This window comes from Sphaerodactylus townsendi, linkage group LG05 (assembly GCF_021028975.2).
Source record: "Sphaerodactylus townsendi isolate TG3544 linkage group LG05, MPM_Stown_v2.3, whole genome shotgun sequence".
Classification (NCBI taxonomy): Eukaryota; Metazoa; Chordata; class Lepidosauria; order Squamata; family Sphaerodactylidae; genus Sphaerodactylus; species Sphaerodactylus townsendi.
Window position 1 is genome coordinate 38,368,911 of NC_059429.1, and position 19,177 is coordinate 38,388,087.

The window sequence follows — 19,177 nt, forward strand, 5'->3', positions numbered from 1 at the left end:
TGAGTGTTCTGACTTCAAAACCAGACCATTTTTCTTTAAACTCCCAAGTTTGGAGGCAAGAATTATTTAAAAGAGGGCAAACTTTGTACACAGTGAGGCAGCTTCCTGTTACATTCTATTTTTTAAACCTGGGTATGTTTAAATAATGGTTGGGGTGGGGTGTTAATGCTAAGTTCTGAACAGAAAGCTGTTACAATTGTTGTTTCAAAGAGTCCACAAGTGGTTTGCTATTTATTTCAATGAGAACAGGTCATGTCCAGCAACATCAGCATGATTTAAATGACCCGTTTCGTTCTGTTATAATGAGAACAGTTAACAATTTAACCGTAACTTTCAGAATGAGACAATGCGAACCTTTTTAACCTCAGCCCCACCCTGCACTCTGATGGAAATGGGGTGTGCATTGAACATAACCACAAAACCAAACACTCATAGGCAGAAACTGTTTTGCATGGCAGTAGAGGTTTACAAACTGCATGACTTTTATGAGATAGTCAAACGGTTTTGTAACAACACACACACACACACTCTTCATACAATCTCTGTACCTTTTAGATGGCTGCAGGGGGTAAGGGGCAGGGGGAGGGCTAGATAGTATTGTATTGCCTTTCCTTGGTGCAATCTCACTGGACTTGTTCCTAGTGTAATGGAATTTCAAATGGAGTAAATCTCCTACCAGACTGATCCTGATATGACCTAAGAAACAGTAGCTTTTTTCCTGAGAGTAGGAGGACAGGGGAAAGGTAGGAAGAAGAAAAAAGAGAAACAAAACACCCTCCAAAGAATGCTCAGAAGTAGGTTAGAAAAAGTTATAGTGACTCAGTTAAGATGACACAGTGAGTCTAGATCAGTGGTTCTCAACCTGGGGGTCGGGACCCCTTTGGGGGTCGAACGACCCTTCCACAGGGGTCGCCTAAGACTCTCTGCATCAGTGTTCTCCATCTGTAAAATGGATAAATGTTAGGGTTGGGGGGTCACCACAACATGAGGAACTGTATTAAAGGGTCACGGCATTAGGAAGGTTGAGAACCACTTCTCTAGATTATGGCCAAGTGATGACATTTTAAAACCTAGCCTTGAAAGTCTGTGTCGAACTCTTATCAGCAAGTGATTCACACTAATCACTTTTCAACCAACAGCGGGCAACCCTTTGCATCACCAAGTATACCTGAGCCATCTCAACTTTGTGTTCGTTTTTCACAATCAAAGGTATAGGTAGAGATACCTGAATTCCTGGTTTTTATTAGCACAGACTGAACATACCACAGACTGAACATGTCCCACAGCAGAATGACAACCCCTAAGAGTAGCAGAAGTATTCTGCAACTGGATATGACAGCCCCTGGGTGTAGAAGAAGTGTTTTGGCCTGTAGTGACAGCCCCCAGAGTCGAGTAATGACCCCTGGGAGTAGCAGAAGTGTTCTGCAACTGAAATGGCACCCTCTCAAGTAGAATGAGGGTCCCTGGGAGTAGCAAAAGTGTTCTATGACTGGAATAACAGCTCTGCCCCCCCGACTTGAATGACAGTCCCTGAGTGTCGTAGAAATGTTCTGAGATCAGAATTACAGGTCCAAAGGTGGAGCAATGACCCCTGTGATCAGTGCTCTGCACCTGTAATCACAAACCCTAGAGTGGAATCAATACCCTACACTGATTTCAATCACAGGGACTGTCCATCCACTCTGGGTGAGGGGCTGTCATTCAAGTCCCAGTACACTTATACTTTTCCCAGGAGTTACCATTATGGTCCTAGAGCACTTCTAGGGCTGTCATTCTAGGGCCAGAACATGGTTTTACTCCCAGGGGCCATCATTCCACCCTTGGGGCTAACACTGCAGTCCCAGAACATTTCTGCTATTCCCAGGACTAGAATTGCCAGCTGTTCTGCCCCCCAAGTGAATCTGTTTTTTGTGCCCAGTACTTGGCTAGGACAGAGTGGGGGAAATACAAGCCAGGTTCAACAGTTCAACAATAGGTTTATTACTTAAGAGAATTAAGACCTTAACTCCTTCCTTGGGTCTGTCTAAATCAGAGTACTTGCTTGTCTTGAGCAGATTTGAAGCAGTAGACTGTGTCTTCTCTTGGCTGCTTTCAAGAAAGTCCACTGTGTCTTGCTTCCTTTTAGTTCTTTCAGTCCTTGTCTGGTTTTAATTGCTCTTAACCTTAACTTGTGCTCTATGGACCACCATATACGCCACGAATATTCCAATCTCCAGCTACCTTTGGCACTTCGCTCTGACTGACTGGCAAGAGCTAAAACAGGGGATTGCTGGGTAAAGAGGGAAACTGCCTATTGGGAAATGTCTTAAAGGGACAGGGGCTAACTAAAATACCCTCCCTTAGAAGACTTAACAATGAACTAAACCCATGCTAACTATGGGGAAACTGAAGCTTAATGGGGCAATAACAAAAGCCTCTGTGGGGGCATGACACCAGCTCTGAGTTGGGAAATACCTGGAGATTGGGGGGGGGTGCCTTGGGGGAGGGTTTGGGGAGGGGAGGGACTTCAGTGGGGTATAATGCAATGGAGTCCACTTTCAAAGCAGCCATTTTCTCCAGGTGAATTGATCTCTGTCACCTGGAGATCAATTGTAATAGCAGGAGATCTCCAGCCCCCAACTGGAGATTGGCAACCTTGCCCAGAAATCATTGGTCCATTCTGTGGGTCATAATTTTAGTCACAGAACAGTCTATCTGGGCCAAGAGACCTTCTTCTGAAATCCATTCTGCATTGTAATTGCATATCTTGAACTGTAGTGTTTTTCAAGGGAGCCCATGCAAGTCCCTTGGCATTCCAGGCTCTCATTACATCCGGTGGCCCTTCAAGTCTCACCCATTGTTCCCAGTGGGCAATTCTGTCCTTCATTTAGGTACATCTCACAGCAAATAACACCAAATCCTCCCAAACATGGAGGAGCAAATACTGTGCACAGACTGTGAGGGGAAAGCGGGGCAGGAGTGGGGGGGGGGAGAGAAGAGGAGGGAGGGTGGTATAGAGGAGTGCTTGGAGCTCTGTCTGTCGACATGAGGCCAGGCAGTCTTTTGTTATTCTTGCCCATCCAATCGGCACTTTGTAAAATCCACACTGTGACTCAGTGAAAAAAACTTTTCCTATCTGCCTTTTAAACTCAGCAGCTGATTGCTAAAGGAGCAAATAAGCTAGTCTGGGGCCAAAACCTTTGTTGACTTTTTAGCTTAATATATTTGGCACATAAAACAGACCCAATACATAATTGCTGGTTTTATTTAAATGAATTTACTAACCATTAGGGAGGGTTACATGGAAGAACAAATAAAGAACAACTTTCTATTCAAGCACTAACTTGGTTACATAGCTCTGCACCATGTGGTCCCACATGGTGCCTATCTGGCAAAAAGCAGTGTGCAATGGTAGTGTGTGGTCAAACAAAGAAACATACTTTATAACTTTCTGTCTAGTTCCACATAGGCAATGCTGGGGCTAGCTGACCAATAGTTTAATAAATGGACTGGCCATAAAACTCTGACCTCGGTAGCTAATTAGCATGCACACAGTTAACCCCTTCATGTCTGAATTGTGACAGACACTTGCAAATACCAACAAGAAGAGATGGGAAGGAGGTGACACCTCCCCTGCCTTCAACTGATTCCTCCAGATTCCCTCCTTCTCTAGCCTGGTGAGCGGGCCACCAGCAGCTCTCATTGCTCCACAAGTGACCACCTAAACCTCCATGTAACCCTGGCTGAGCAGGAGTAGAAGACCTTCTTGGAGTCCTGCTGTTAGAATGAAGCTCAAGATAGAGATTTTGTTTAATAGTGACAATGTGAGAACAGCTCTTAGGAGAAGGCCCTGGAACCAGTGAGCTCTCTAGGTGACCAGTGCCATGTGAGCAGTGGGCTACAGTTGATCTCCAGACTACAGAGATTGATTCCTCTGGAGATAATGGAAACTCTGGAAGGCAGTCACAGATTATGGCATCACATTGCTGCTGAGATCCCTCCTTACCCCACCTTACCCCAGTCTGGAGATCAACTGTAGCCCACTGCTCACATGGAACTGGTCACCTAGAGAGCTCACTGGTTCCAGGGCCTTCTCCTAAGAGCTGTTCTCACATTGTCACTATTAAACAAAATCTCTATCTTGAGCTTCATTCTAACAGCAGGACTCCAAGAAGGTCTTCTACTCCTGCTCAGCCAGGGTTACATGGAGGTTTAGGTGGTCACTCTCTTCAGGGGCTGCCCCCAAATCTACAAGAATTTCCAAAACTGGAGTGGGCAACATAACTGGTGTTACCCAATTGTCTGTTCCTTTCATTATTTGGGAGAATTAGATAGTTAAAGACCAACAATACAAGAGGTGGGTAGGGCAGATCCTTGATATCAAAGCCCCTGAATTGAGATCGATGACCATCTTACTCTTGCCCTGTTCAGTGAGGCTGGACCGTACATGATATCAAGCTTATAACAGGTAGAACGCTGTTCTAATCCCAGCAGAAACACCCCTCCTCAACTGACTCTAGACTTGCCTGGTATCAATGGCAGGCACATAAGACCTAAAGATTCAGCCTTGGTACCTAGTTATTATTTTCCATGCCCTTTTAGATGAAATTTCCTTGTTTACAATACATACCACAATAAAGTTCTTCTTGTTGTCACCATGTGACAACATAGTTGCTAGAACACACCAGGGTTGAGAAAGAAGTTGCTAGCCCTGAAGTATCTTCAACACTGTCCCCAGATCGTATTTGTATAAACATGTTACTAATTTGTACTATCATCACACTATCTTGAATGCATGGTGGAATATACAAAGGTGGGCTGATAATGGCTCTTTGGACATTGCCTGCAGTCACTGGAACTTTTTTCTTCTGGAAGTTCACCAAGAAGCCTGAGCATACAGCCAGTTTATTTATTAATTAAATATGTCATTAAAATATGTAAATACAACTTTTCCAGCAGACAGCATCACACTGGGTGATGGTGAGAAGAAGTAGAGATAGTTACATGGCCAGTAGTATTGTCCCCTCTGAATGTGGGGCACCATAGTAGTAGTATTGTCCCTACTGAATGTGGGACACCATAAGGCAGCAAATGGAGGCAAGGAACAATTCAGTAGGCCAAGAATAGAGATGTGAAGGCCTGGAAAAACATAAACAAACTGGAGAAGTGTATCTGATTTTTTCCCTCCAAGGACATTCCAGCATTTTTCAAATAGAAAAATTGGAATTGGAGGCACAATGGGGGAAAAAAAACCCTTTTTCTGGATGGGCCTAACCTTGTGCAAATAATTTTTATAACCACAGAAGTGTCTCCAATGGCTTATGGTTTTTCCTACAGCACAACAGTCCAACACTATCTCTCAAAGATATGCAAACTGCGTAATTCATTACAAAAATATAAGTATTAAAGCAAATCCAATGAATTCAAGAGCCCTATACAGAACAATTACACATCAATTACAAAGTAATTTTGACTTAATCTAGCATCCATTTATTACTATGTAATTGCTGTTGCCTGCCCTTCAGTCAGCACATGCAGCAGAAATTGAACATATATTCTGGGCAATACTGCAGGCCACTCCTTGGGAAACAGATGGCATCAATTAATCCTTTCCTTCTAATGCAACTGATCATTTACTGCTTTTTCTGCCTGTCCCACATAAATGTGGGAAAGCTTGCAACTTTTTTGTAGTTCTTTAAATCTTATAAATATCCTTCAGTCCTTCAAGACTTCATGCCTTTGTTTGAGAGGAAGAAGTGTGCTATGGTGAACGTTTCTGCCAGCATGAAAAGTCTTACTGCACAAGGGATGTCTCAGCAGACTCCATACTCCCACCTCCCCTTGCTACAAGAGCACAATTGTAATCAGTGAATTCCAGTGGGTTGCCGCGAACACAGCAAAGCCAAGAGTTCAAAGGGACCTGCTCTCTCTGATCAGGATTCCAAGAGGTTTCGCTTCCACCAGCAAACAGATTAGACTGAGTATGGAGGGGACGACAAAACAGCACATGAGGTAACAGAAAAAGGAATGAAAAGATCACAGGCAGGAAGGCGGTAGTAAAATACAAGAGAAAGCAACAAGTAACAGAAGAATAGACACATGGGAGAGGGGTAAGGAAGGATGAGATGGGAGCAAAATGACAATATTAAAAGCTGAGGAGACCATGCTGTAGCTGCTCTGGAGAGGACCACACATTTCTGTCTACGTTTGCTCTCCACCAACACCTGGCAAAAGACCAGTTTAGCATATGTCTGCATGAACTCATTTTCATACAACCTGAAAATACTGTACCATCCACACATCCTAGAAAAAAAATCCTTTAAGGGGCTTTGTTTTGCAGCTGGTTGTGAAATTGGTGTTGTGCTTAGACTGTTGAGGTCTTATCAGTTTTGTGAATTTTACAGAAAATACTATTTTCAGTTTTTAGAGAGCACTGAAGAAGACTATAACAGTTGAAATGCATTTGGTCTGTTGGTTTGTATGTTTATTTTGATCTTTTTATGTGCATTTTTTAAATTGCCTGTTTGTATCTCATGTATCCAGTGGCATAGCTAGGGGGCACAGGGGGCTGGAGTCCCAGGAACCACTTCCTAAGGATGCATTCCAGAGCTGCCCCCCTGGTATCTGCACCCCTGTCTTGAACTCCCTGGTAGTCGAAGCAGGGGTGCAGTTAAATGCTGGCAAGCGGGGCTTACCCTGTCCTAATCTCCTTGTGGAGATGGGAGTGGGGCCTTCTTGAAAGATGAGGGATCACAGGCCAGGGGTATGTGGCCAGAAAGGAAGCACAGGCAGAGAGCCAGAAGCTGGGCAGAAGAGCTGGGAGGCTGAGCACTTTGTGCCCAAAGTCCCCCCAAACCTGAAACCAGCCAAAAGCCGAGCAATTTGCTGCTCCATCTACTTTGTTGCCTATACTGCATACACAATCTTAGTTCAGCATTCCATTTCCTGGTTTCTTCTCATGAAAATTGGTACTTCATCAAAGAGGAACTAAGTTTTGTGAAACATCCCTCCCTTCTCTTTAGATAACTGCCTTATTATGTTTTGTAACCTGGCCATTGTAATGAACATCCTTCCTCCTTAATAAAATATCAACCTGTTCCTTTTCCTGTTATAGCATGGTATCCCCATCACCTTAAAAAAATTGTAAAGGTTCTGAATTTGCATGAGCTTGCTTCCTCTGCAAGCCAATTTGAGTTCCTTGATTCAAATGAAATAAACAACAGTGGGATATTCCAGAATGGATCAATCTGTCCCATATGGGTTCTGTTCCATACATCCTGACTTTCAAAAATGAAGCTTTGTTTTGTTTATTGCTATGTTGGCATTTTTCTGGTTTACATTATAGGCACGCTGTACTTTTCCAATAGAATTTATTGTAAGCTTCACTGAGAGACTGATTTGTGCCCTAAAGATAACATTAAATTTGGGGAAATTAAAACAAAGAAACAGGTTTCGGGTTCACAGACATCAGCTGGAACATGTTTTTATTGCTCAAACTGCAAATGTTCTACCTTTTCCTCCCCTTTTTATTTAATCCCCTTTCCTCCAATGTTGTACCTTGAACTTCTCTTTTTAACAGTACTTATCTTTTAACACTACTGTTGGAAGACTATGCTGCACTTCAAACCAATAAAATACAATTTATGGTCTCCCCCCCCCAAAAAAAAATAATAATACAGACCTAAAATTAAGGGGGGGAGATCTTTTTATAGTCTAAGATACCAGCCTGTATTCCTGTATGGGCCTTTTCTGTATTCCTTCCCCATCTCTCTAGCTGGAACTCAACCCCCACCCCCTAGCTGCCTCTTCAAACATTCTCCCTAGCAATGGGAGCACAGACCCTCTGAAATCTCTTGAACTTGGTGGGAAAAGCCTTCGCTCACTGAGTCTTTTATATTAGTTCATCCTATTAAAGCTCTTATGCTTTGTTATCCTTCTCTGAACCCTCTTCAGGGGCCTCTGCGTTTTTTCCCCAACAAGTTTAGTGAAAAGCTAAACTGGATGCCCTATTGTTCGTGAAGCTAACCAGTGCTTCGTTTTCTGAAGGTTTATTTCAGTTTCCATAAACAGGGAGAGCCTGTATTATCCTGTTTTGGAGGTGGGGGGTATTTATATCCTTTTTGTTAACACCCCTCACTCCAGTTTTGTTACATAATAATTGCCTAATTTAAGAGAGCCAAGGCAGACCAAATGACACTGCCAAATGTATCCGTATTTATACTCAGCTCCAGAATACAGAAATTAGTGGCTTCAAAAACCTGCATTCATGGCATACTTTTTTTAAAGGAATGTGTTATGTACCAGAATTTGGTATTTGTGCAATTAATTATTTAAACTGGGGCAGCATAGTTAAAGCACAAGGTTAATCAGAGAAACTGAGAAAATTCACTGGTTCGGGAGTTTTGAACAAAAGATCTGCAATACACTAAATAAAACACAGAACTTTCAGATATGGATATTAAATATTGGAAAATATCCATTAAAAGCAGAGAATGCTGAAAAAACAGTCCAAAGCTATTTAAAAGTTAGTTCTTTTTAAGCTAAAAAACCCTGAATTGAAAAATTTAAATCAAATCTTCCATAAACACCTTTTTTTGCTTTGTAAGAGTAGCACAAGAAAAGCTATAAAATATTTAACAGCAAAACGACAATATTTAGAGAAACTTATAAAGAAAACAAACCCCAGTCTTTGTCCTGATTTTGAGGGGGGGAACTAGCTTCTCCTAACTTCTAGTCCCTCAGAGGAATTGTACAATCCAATCCAGAAATCAGTCTGCAACTGCCAGAAATTGTAGCAAGACATAACCCCACAAAAATAGGGAGCGATTAGAGCAGGAGTCCCCAACGTGGTGCCTGCATGTGCCATGACACCTGCTGTCACCTTTCCTGGTGCTCGCCAAGTAGTTTAAGTGGGTGTTGTTAGGTAAGGGGTTTGCCCTGAAAGGCTTCTGATTGACTATTGGAGATTTAAATGGCTGTGCAGATATTTTTAAATGTTGCTTTGGCAACAGCTGCCACTACAGCACAAGTATCTACACTGTGTTGCTGAAGTTAGGTAAAGTTTCCCCTTCAGTCGTGTCCGACCCTGGGGTACCACTGCGAGCAGTGATTTCAAAGGCAAGCCTCTTTTGTGGGGTAGTTTGCCATTGCTTTCCCCGGCTATTCTTTACCCTCTAGCTATGAGCTATGTTACTGAAGTTAAGCTGTGGCAACTATTTTGTGGCTGGCTCTGCCTCCTACTGCACTCATTTTGTGGCAGCCATTTTTTGTTGCTTCGCTCATCTTGCTGAGTCAAAATTCCAAATGTGCCCACAAGCTCAAAAAGTTTTGGGACTGCTGAGTTAGAATTAATATTCTTGAAGACAATGGAAGAACTAGATTAAAAGAGTAGACCTCTTTTGATAACTTCTTGCTGATGGATATTGGCAGGGGACGTGGTTGATATACAGGGCAGCAAGATTGGAGGAAAGCAAGGACAGCAAGAACACAGGGCAGCAAGATTGGAGGAAAGCAAGGACAGCAAGAACACAGGGCAGCAAGACTGGAGGAAAGCAAGGGCAGCAAGAACACAGGGCAGCAAGATTGGAGGAAAGCAATTTATATTTTCAAGTAACCCTGCCACACTGATTTATATATAAATGTGAATAAATATATGTGCTTGCCCTGTCATATCTAATTTGAAAAATGTTAGCCTCCTGCAATGATAGATGAGAATATATCTGTAATGGTGCTGAGTTTGTGGAAAGCATCCATCAAGTTTGCTAGAGCATTCAGGTCACTCTAGCCAGGAATCTTGCATTGTGTCTAACACTGCTGTGTTGCAGGACTTCCTTCTTCCTTCTGTAGCTGAAGAAAAAGGAAGGTAAGCAAGTCAGGTTACTTTTCAACTGGTTAAGGACAGACAAGAACACTGACCAGAAAGAAACACTGGGCCTTTTCACTGAGTAAAACACCTCAGGTTACCTCATCTGTGCTAAAAACGAAGAAAAATCCTGCCAGTGCAATTTACTGAGAGCCTTTTAAAAGAATAGGAGGATTCACAATCGCAGGAAAAAGCTGCAGTATTCACGTGGTGACTTCGCAGCAAAAGCTCAGTGAAAGGAGGAACAGTCTTTCCCTTTTGAGCCACAGTGCTTTTTAGAGGGCGGAACTGGTCTTTTCCTCAGTCACTCACATGGTGGGATTCAGCAGGTTCGTACCACTTCGGCAGAACCGGTTGTTAAAACGGTGCTTGTAAACAACCAGTTGTTAAATTATTTGAATCCCACCACCAGAACCAGTTGTTAAATTATTTGAATCCCACCATTGCCTATGACTGTGGTGGCAAACCTTTGGCACTCCAGATGTTATGGACTACAATTCCCATCAGCCCCTGCCAGCATGGCCAATTGGCAGGGGCTGATGGGAAACCCACTCTTTGGCCCTGGAGGTAAAATTACGCCTCCACTGGCCTATGACCAATGATCCACACAAAAACAGATAGAAAGTCTGTGAAGAAAACATGTTTTGCTATCAAGATCCATTTGACTGGAACACATCATTAGCTCTCTCTCCCAGCCCTCAAATTTTTTAGCTATTCCAGCAACCTGCTCACAAAAAGACTATGGGAAGGGAAGGGACACAGGAGACAGCAGATTGGGTTAACAGTAATGCACACAGTTGCTGTGTGATTCATGCAGTTTGGCAGGAGAATCAGTAATCATGTCACACACACACACACACACACATACACACACACACACACACCCTCCCTATATCCTGACTCCTGGTTGAATGAATAGAAACCTCAGAACTGCATGGCTGGCTGAGTCAAGCAGCTTATATGTCCAGAATAGAAAATGGGCATTAGGTAAAGAACATGACAATTGCCTTGCTGAATTAGACCTGAAGACCATTTAGTCCAGCATCCTGTCTCCACACTGGTCATCCAGATGCCTTGAGAAGCTCATGGGTAGGGTATGCTGTAACATCCGTGCCCTGTTGTTTGCTTTTCTCCTCAGCAGCCAACAATCTGTGATGAACATGGAATGAGGGGAAATGGAATGAAGGAAAATCTTGACAATTACTTGACAGAATAGGGTAAAGGTGAAGAAAAACCAACCACAACTGAAAAAATGGGAACAAAGAACTACAGCAAAACTTTGAGACATTTTTCAAAACGCATACTGACATGGGATTTTGGCAGGTTCATTGTTGTCTACAAGCATGGAAATATGGGCATAGGATTTAGTCTCTCTTTTCTATAAGAATATTAAAGAAACACTGCAAAGAACATTTTTTTAAAAAACCTGTCTGTTTTTTGGTGTTCCAGAAAACTTAGTAACAACAGAAAAGGTGAAATGGCTAAGAGATTACAGAAAAGGCAAACCATTGCTGTAGGATCACATCTTTGCAAATATTTCTTACTGTGGAAACTATTATATGTTAGCATTTTTTGAAAGAATCATCAACTTTCTCATCTTAGTTTTGCCAAAGTACATGAGTCTGAAATCCACTATTTTGCCATGCCTACTAAAGAGAGGTTGCTAGATAATAACACTCAAAGCTAGGTACATAGAGGGCACAGGGAAGCCCTACATGAGCAAGATATGTGACCCAAGATTGGGAGAGGGCAGTTTTTATCTCAGCAGGCAAATTGGCAGAATGGTGAACTCTTCCTTTGTTCAGAAGTGGGGCAAAATGAGAGGATATGAGAAGAAGGGGAGCTCAGTTCAGACATGTGAAGCTTGAAGAGACCTTTATTAGGCATTAAAATTCAAAAGGAACTGAAACTGAGAAATATTACAATTAGAAGAGAAACATTATTTCAAAACATTCAAAACATGAGAAAGGAATGTGGCTACAGCTTCCGATATTTCTATCTCAGAATTATTCAGTAGCTTAATCATTTTTATTTTATCTGGAAGAGACACAAATTGTGTATAATGCAACCAAATCAGATCTGAGATTATTATGTTTAGGACAGTGAAGCAAAATATGAACAAGAGAGTCAACAGTGTGAGGACAAAACAGGCAATGATGCTCAGAATGAGAAATATTAGCAAATCGGCTTTGAAGTAAATCTGAAGGAAAGGAGTTACATCTTGCTCTGGTCATGACCCACCTAAATTTGTGATTTACCAATTGACCAAATAGGTGGCAGGGCAAAATTTATGGGGAGTAATTCCAAAGAACAATGGAGAGCAGGAACTCTCAGCTTTACTCAAGAGAAATTGATATTCCTTTTCAAACAATCCAGTTTTCAATAGGTGATATATCTCTTGGGCAGTAAGCATAAGTAACAACTCCCAAGTGAAACCCAAAGAGGTTACTTTAGCTTCAATATTAAGTGACCAATCAAAGAGTTGCAGTTGCAGTTCAGACACATGAAAACTGTCCTTGAGATGTGGAGATGTGTTTTCTCCAGCTGAAAGAAACTAGCATAATCTAGCATCTAACCTAGTTGGAATTATGTTTCACTTATTTCCTGAAATCTGTACCTCTTACTATGATGCCTATTTTCCATATATGTGCTGAAGTTTAATCTACAGTTTAAAAAACCCACACACAAGTTTCATGTTTAAGAAACCAGTCTGTGACTGAAATCCCTACCACATCCCTCTCTTACACATGAGCAGCCCAATCCACAGCCTGAGTCAGCCAGGATGGCGCCATGGCCACACCACCCCATTGCCTTTAGAGGGCTTTCCAGTGGAGTGGGCAGGCAGAAAAAAGGGGGGGAAACTCCTGCCACCAGAAAGCCCTCCTTAGGGCTCAATAGACTTATACCACCTGAAAGGGTGGTATAAGTCCACTTTCCCTGCTATTGGCATTTCCAGGGCCAAAGCCCAGTGAGACACAGAGGCATAGCAAGGGGGGAAAGCGCCCAGTGCACCGGTGAGTCCGCCTCCATCCTGCCCCCATCCTGCCCTCCATCCTGCCCCCAGAATGCCCCCAGCTGTGGTGACCTACATGTTAGACCAGTGCAGCTGTAGATGTGGATTGGATGCCACGGAGCTCCACAGCATCAACTCACGTCCCTGTTTACCCTCCTGGCAGGTGTAAGTGCCAGTTACACTGTTGAGGAGAGCAAATGCATTGGTGTGAGCCTGCAGCAACTCCAGTAACCATTCACACACACACACAACCCAGACATCTGAACTGGGCTGTAAAGTACATGCACTCACAGGGGAAAATCCTAAGGTTACCATGGTGAAAGCTCTGTCCTTTGTACTTGCGCAGAGATAGCCTTACCAGGGTTCCTGGTGGCACAAAGTGGAAACAGACTTTTACATGCAATCAGACACACAACATGCATGTGAGAACACACAGACCTAGGGTGGGAATATGATATAGACCCAGGGTGGGGAATGTTACAGATACCACTTGTTTCTTTTGTATGTGATATTCCAATTCACTTCCCCACTATGCTGAAGAGTTTAACTTAAGATGTACACCTAACTGATCTTGGAGTAGATCTATTCGAAATTGTTGTGGTAATCACTCCACCATATAAAAGTCACATGTAGGACCTATCTATCCAGACTCAGATATTCCCACAGACTTGTGGAGGGCCCTGAGTGGTCGGAAATCTTCACGTAGCTGCAAATACAGAAGAGACCGCAATTGAACAGAAGGACTTATGTTATACCAGTCTAGTGTAGGCCAAATATATAGGAAATATTGAAATATAATTAAATATTAGTCAGGGGAATTGCTTGTCTGCCTTACCTTAATGTTACATTCATTGTGAGATATTTTTTTGAAGTGCATCAACATTAGAAGCCACCTTCTTTTTATATAGAAATGTGGCAAAGAGGACAGAAGTAGCTAGTTTTCACTGAAGTTTTCACTTTCTGGGGATGGTTTCGAACAAGGCACAATATTTCATTACCAGTAATTTGACAGGAGGAAGAGAAACTAACAGTTTCTGCAAGTGATGCACAGTTGAATTAATTATTTGGGGGCGGGGTTTGAAATATATCTGCAAGCCTCACAAGCAAAATGTCTACAAAATTAGTAACGCATGGTAGATGAATAAATGAAGGTCAGATCTTTATTTGTATTAGAATGATTCCCACACACACACCTTTGGTAGGTTATAGTGAAGGTAAAGCAGAAATGTGTGCAGTCCACATCCAGAAATGTGGCAGAATCAATTGAATCAAAAAAACAGCAGAATTACTCACCTCAGAGGTGGCCAACTGTGCCTCTGCACGAGTCAAATTATGAAGAGAACAGAAGACACAGGACAAGATGGGTGGGATGAATCACAGCTGTTTCTTGTTTTAATATTAATAACTGCGTGCTATCATGTTACAACCAACTCATGGTGACCCCAGAACCGTGGGGTTTTCAAGACAAGAGATATGCAGATAGGACTGCTAGCTCAAGGTTGGGAAACACCAGGAGATTTTGGAGGTGGACCCTGAGGAAGGTGGGGTTTGGGGAGAAGAGGGACTTCAAAAGGATACAACATCATACAGTCTACTTTCCAAAACAGCCATTTTCTCCCAGTGAACTCATCTCTGGATCAGTTACAATAGTGGCAGATCTCCAGCTACCACCTGGATATTAGAAACCCTATCATCAGAGATGGTTTGCCATTGCTGTCCTTTGCATAGCAGTCCCAGTCTTCATCCAAGTACTAAACTTAGCCAACCCTGCTTTACTTCCAAGCTCTCACAAGGTTGGGGAAGTCAGAGCCATTCTGGCTGTCTTGATTTGGGAAGGCATTAACATCCAGGTTGCAAGGTATTGACTCTAATTGCTAATGCCTGAACTTCTGGATGCTACTGTTTTGCATACTAGACTATATGTATATTATGAAGGTTTTCCTTCATGAGTACAAAAATAACCTACATAGAGGATGCACTCTTTCAAAACCCTCACGCGCACACACATACAAAAACTAACATTTACCTTGAAGGCCTCTTTAGGGTGCTAACCCTGACCAAGTGAAAAGGCAGAATAGAAATGGAAAATAGAATACATAATAATATGTAATTGCTAGAACAAATGTCTATGCCAAGAACACTTTAGCATTTACGCAAATATAGGCCAGAAGGTTTTTTATGGAGGACACCAGTGAAAAGAAAAGGAAGTGACCACACATGAAATCATTCCTTCTGAGCAGGCAGACAGATGGAGAGAAATCCCAGGCTGTTTCCCCTTTTTGTCTTCAGGGCATTTTTGGAATTTCCTTCAGGAAGTATAACACTGTGACCTAAAACCCTTTTTGCGTTCAGCCAGCCCAGTTTCCCATCATAAATGTTACACAGGCATTACACACAGCTTAAGAAGGAGAGGGTTATCTTTGCAACCCAATGACATCCTGTATGTTTTTGTAAAATTCCAAGGCACTACCTAGAGACGGAAAGAGAGGAAATGAGACAGTCAACACATGAGAGAGATACAAGGACAAGCAATCAGAGTACTGAATCATGGAATAAATCATCTGGAGCCCATTAATTCTAATTTTCTGTCTGCTGCAAATGTCGAAGTCCACAGATGCAATTTTTTTAAAAAAAGAGCTGCAAATAATGATGTTGGCTATCAATAATTGGTTATCAATAATTGTTCAAGTTATCCAAACAAATAATGACTATTTGCTGTTGTTCCATGACAATGTTCACCATGAGTAAGCAGATCAGATTTAACAAGAAGCCTCAATTCTGTACTGGAAGAAATAATGTGGATGGGAAAATCCTCTCAAAAATCAGCTCACACACCTGTTTGTAATCAGCATAAATAGTCTCTCAGCAGCTGTAAGAAGTAGATCCATATTTCATTTTCTAGCTAAGGTGAGGTATATTTTTAAGTGTTAGGAAAAGACAGTGAGGCACCAGTACCTCCCGCCTAGTTACCTTCTACCTCCTGCTACAGAGAATTTTCCCCCACGAATGAGCTATTCATTTTGCAAGAATAGCCTATTAGAACAGTCATCCACAAAAATTAGAGTTCACTACGTAGAGAAAACTAGCAGATGAAGATAAAAGTTTTGGATTAACCTCTTCCCTGAGGTGCTAACTTTCCACTGAGGAATGCAGTCTGTTGTCTAATAGATCAGGAAAACACTCTTATCAAATTCTGCAGAACATATAGATCAGCTGTTAGGGATATGTTATGCATTTTGAGAATGATGGCTCTCATTAGAGATCCCCTGAACCAAATAATATAATACCTTTTAAAAACTACACTGTTTTCTAGTTTTAAAAATAGGTACTAACATTTCATATATTTCAGCTTGTATTATACAGCTTTGTGTGCAAAATAAAGTAAAATCACCAAATAGTATTCAAGGACATAATTCACTTTATCTTCATTTTTCCTCCCTCTCAGCCATTTAGATGTTTCTTGCACTAATGCATAGATATCCATCTTTGTCTAATAAGGTATAACAGCCATGAGGGGTGTACACCTGACTAAGCAGCAGAAAGGGATTCATCGTAGAGATTCCACTCAGCATCTGGACACCCCACATTCATAGTTAGTATCAAAAGCCAACTGTCTTGACATATTCAGTACTCACTTGCAGAAAGTAGTGTTTTTGTTTAAAGCATTTTGGTAATCACTTTTAATTATTTTTTTTCCTATACTGCCCAACTCCCGAAGGGCTCTATACCATGTTTTCCTTACATTCTGGAGGTGGATGCTGGAGAGAAAAACATTGTAGCAGACAATGGCTACACAAACAGAGCAAAATGTAAAGAAGGTTTTACCTTCTGGAAGGCAGACAGAACAGTAGAAAGAATATAGGGAACTATTTATCCCCCCCACCCCGAAATGCAGGGTTCAACCAGAAGAGACATCAAATCCTGTCTTGTGACAGCCCTCTAGATGAGAGATGCCCTACCACCGTGGTGGCAAACCTTTGGCACTCCAGATTTTATGGACTACAATTCCCATCAGTCCCTGCCACAGGGGCTGATGGAAATTGTAGTCCATAACATCTGGAGTGCCAAAAGTTCACCACCACTGCCCTACCACCACGCCCCCACAGGGGCGTGCACCTGGCGCGTCACTCACCCACCACCCCCTCGGAGCTACACCTCTGCTTACCTGTATATGCCTACTGATACTGTGATAATATGTATATACAAGTAAACTGGCTGCTCCCGGTGGTTGCTATGATATCAATGTGAATGCTTAGTCAGTAACTCCAGCTGCCAGAATTCGCATTCTCTAGGTCAGGGGTAGGGAACCTGCGGCTCTCCAGATGTTCAGGAACTACAATTCCCATCAGCCCCTAGAGGGTGATGGGAATTGTAGTTCCTGAACATCTGGAGAGCCGCAGGTTCCCTACCCCTGCTCTAGGTGGTGATACTAAGATGGGATAGAGACATACATTTTAGTTAAGGATACTGGCTGCATTTCTATCTGTAAGACACACATGTATGTGACAGAGGCCTTTATTTTGGGACCCTAAATCACCTGAAGTTGAGCTGACTTTTTTTATGGTGGTGGTACCCCTTTGTCACAACCCTTTTTAGCACCACAGACATTTTTTTGTGGTGGTGATGCCCTTTTTTCACTGTGGTGCCTCCTTTCCCCTTCGTGCCCTAAGATTGTGCTTATCATGCTTAATGGTTAATGGTGGGCTGCTTTCAGACAAACATTGTGAAGGTGATTACTTGATGCATATTTTCCCCACCCTCCAACACTAGCGTCTATCAGCCCTGATAAGGGTTTTTAAAGCTAGATATACAGAAACATGATTTTTGGGTCTATTTTCAAGTATATAGGAGAAGAAATTTAAACCCTAACACCCCCCCCCCCCGAGTCAAGTGCCACTTGAAGGAGAACACCCTTGGATATCCAGCCCCCTCCCTCCCTCGAAGTGTGGGCTCGCAGTTTAAAGACAGAGGACACGGTTAGAAGCTGGACACAGCCAGGCTGAAGTCATATGGACAGCAGAAGCAAAGCCAGCAGGATAAAGCTGGACCCAGTTAGGCCAAGTCTGCAGTTCGACACTAGGCTCAGTCTGGCCAGGTCCAGTTTGCAAGCTTTATACTGCTGGCTCTGCCCCCAAAGTCATGTGTACTTCAGAGGTGGAGCCAGCAATAGTACGATGGGCTCAGCCTAGCTGGGTCTAACAGTGAACTGTAGGCTATCCCTCTGAAGTTCATTGGGGCTTCACAGGCAGTGTGCCCAGATTAACACTGGACCTGGCCAGGCTGAGAGAGGGGTTTTCAAAGCTTCTCCTAGGTCAGTGGTTCTCAACCTTCCAAATGCCGCAACCCTTTAATACAGTTCCTCATGTTGTGGTGACCCCCAACCCTAACATTTATCCATTTTACAGATGGAGAACACAGATGCAGAGAATCTTAGGCGACCCCTGTGAAAGGGTCGTTCGACCCACAGGTTGAGAACTGCTGTCCTAGGTGCTGTTTTGCATAGATACACCCCTGTTCTCCTCCCATCCCCAAATGACAAGTTAATTGCTATTGTTTTCTCCCAGGTGCAAGAGGATAAATTGAAGAAGTCACATTTAGCTGCCCTCACCTACATGTTCCTGTTGATTGAAAAAATAGATCTCCTCCACACAAACTTCCTGTTGAAGGATCCTAAGAAAGGATCAACACTTCCTTACAATTGTTGAGAATGCAAGAAGTTTAATTGCTTACACAAGGGGAAGGTTTCTGTTATCTACCTGAAATTTGGCAGGACACATTCCCTGGATTAAGGTATGGTCCTCTAAGAAATCCATCAAAATTGATGCCCCATCCATCCTCTATTATTTCCCATTTCTACACTATTTAGCAGTACAAAAGCTTGACAGAATAACACAGAAAAGGTGTACAACCTGATTAAAGTGTAGATAAAGGTTTATTCAGGAACTAACATACTTGATTGTGAAGAGGAGAGAGATGAAGGAAAAAATGTAAGCCAATAAAACTAAGCCCCCTACCCCAATCTTTAACAAACTTGGGGGTTCTTCTAAAAAGTGTCACCAGCAGCTAAAACTTCGATGCTTTTATCATTAAAAAATAGTCCCCCCAAGTACTGGAAAGATTCCCCACAGGCTATAATGAATTTTTTTTCAGATCCCCCCCCCCCCAAACCCCAATACTGGTATAGAAATTCAGGAATATTTGGGAATCTGGAAAATTTGGGGTCCAATTTGCGCAAATCTGAATTTTTCCCCAAACAATTTTTTTACACCCTATAATGAGAAGACTTTTCACTGACTTCTCCAAGTGACGGGATGTATTATATG

The 19,177-nt window shown here is 42.4% G+C and overlaps 1 long non-coding RNA gene across 1 annotated transcript in view; it reads left to right on the forward strand.

Moving 5' to 3' along the window:
- The window catches only part of LOC125433020, a 37,859-nt gene extending 19,168 nt beyond the window's left edge, over positions 1 to 18,691 (forward strand). Inside the window, exons 2-3 of the long non-coding RNA XR_007244583.1 lie at positions 16,353 to 16,446; positions 18,419 to 18,691. This is a non-coding gene — a long non-coding RNA (uncharacterized LOC125433020). The remainder of the gene's footprint in view (positions 1 to 16,352; positions 16,447 to 18,418) is intronic.
- The last annotated feature ends 486 nt before the right edge of the window (positions 18,692 to 19,177 follow it).